The following is a 1,750-nucleotide window of genomic DNA, read 5'->3' as shown; positions in this document are numbered from 1 at the left end:
GGTTTCTCAACCAATTTGCAATAGGAAATCATGAGATCCATTATGAAGGAAACCTTGGACTGTTATAAACTAAACTAATTTTAAAAGTACATGACTAAATCACTATCTGCTCAGTTTCAGCCAATTGGTCGGCCATTAGAGACTGATTCTATAAAGTCAAATGAAGGAGTGGTTGTGAGACACCAAATAAGTTAATGAAGCTCTTTCATAAAACATGAGCAGAACAATTATATAAATTAAAAAAACTGTGCAAAATCATTGCACTGAATTTAAAGCAACAGCTGACATAAGAAAGGGTTTCCTGAATTCATTCTGCTCGTGTTTCATGAGTGGGGATCACTGGCCTTATTTATTCTTGCTGAGAGATGTTCTATGATCTTCTCCTCCACGTAGAGGGCTTTGCGTCTGTGAACGGCGTTCATGTACTTCAGAGCCTGATTGCTCGAGTCTGCTTTTTCTCCAAAGTGTAAGTACTCCTCTTCAGTGGTGGGAACCCAGAATGGATCACTGCTGATGACCTAAAACACACACAAGCACACGCGCACACACACGCACACACACACACGCACGCACGCGCGCGCACACACACACACACACACACACACACATAATGTTAATGACTTCTGTGCTGTGGATACAGATTTGCAACACTTGTTTAAAGCATCTAATAAACAACAAATCATTAATATGAAATTTTATTCATTTAATTTATACAACTGACTGAAACATTTTTCTTTGTTCCAAGGCACCATCATGTTTAATGAAGTACTACAAATTCGAGTGAACTTCAGACATACCAAGCAATCGGTATACATTCTGCAACACTATTTTTATTGTGATACATGCATTTGCATGGCAGGACTGCTTCACGTTATCTCATGTTATTTTTGAGAACAAAAAAGGAAATGCAAAAACTATGATGCAGCCCAAACGAGTTAAGATGATGATGACTACCAAACCAAACTGTCAGTTTAACCATTCCTTGTATTATGTTAGTTTTACAGTATTACAGTTTTTTATGAGATAATAGATGATATTTACATCCATAAAATTCCAAATAAAACAATAAAATAAATTAGATGAACTACTGGATTCACTGGATTATCCAAAAAATATCTGAATTTGAATTTTGAAGGTATTTAATTCATTGGATTATCTAGAATATATCAAATTAAATCTATATTAAATGTATTTATAAAATGATTATGGTCTAAATTGACCAAAATTGGCATTACTACTATTGTTGAATTAAAAATAAATATATAAATAAACTTATATAAAGTATAATTTATAGAAACAATAAATAAAAAGCAATGCAATGAATTATTTAATAAATATTAGATATATAGAATGAATGAATATTAAATGTATTTATAAAATTATTATGGTCTAAATTGACCAAAATTGGCATTACTACTATTGTTGAATTAAAAATAAATATATAAATAAACTTATATAAAGTATAATTTATAGAAACAATAAATAAAAAGCAATGCAATGAATTATTTAATAAATATTAGATATATAGAATGAATGAATGAATGAATGAATGAATGAATGAATGAATAACCATGCATTCTTATTTGAAGAAAGCATAAACACATGATCAATAAATAAATAAATACATACACAACACACACACACACACTTCACTGGATTATCCAAAATGGGCATAAGCACATGATTGTAAAATATGATTATACAATAAGTAAATCTCTCTCTCTCTCACACTAACTCTCTCTATATATAT

Source organism: Sinocyclocheilus grahami, unplaced genomic scaffold (assembly GCF_001515645.1).
Source record: "Sinocyclocheilus grahami isolate Dianchi unplaced genomic scaffold, SAMN03320097.WGS_v1.1 scaffold480.1, whole genome shotgun sequence".
NCBI classification, from domain to species: domain Eukaryota; kingdom Metazoa; phylum Chordata; class Actinopteri; order Cypriniformes; family Cyprinidae; genus Sinocyclocheilus; species Sinocyclocheilus grahami.
The sequence above is the reverse complement of the archived record's forward strand: the minus strand, read 5'-3'. Positions refer to the sequence as shown.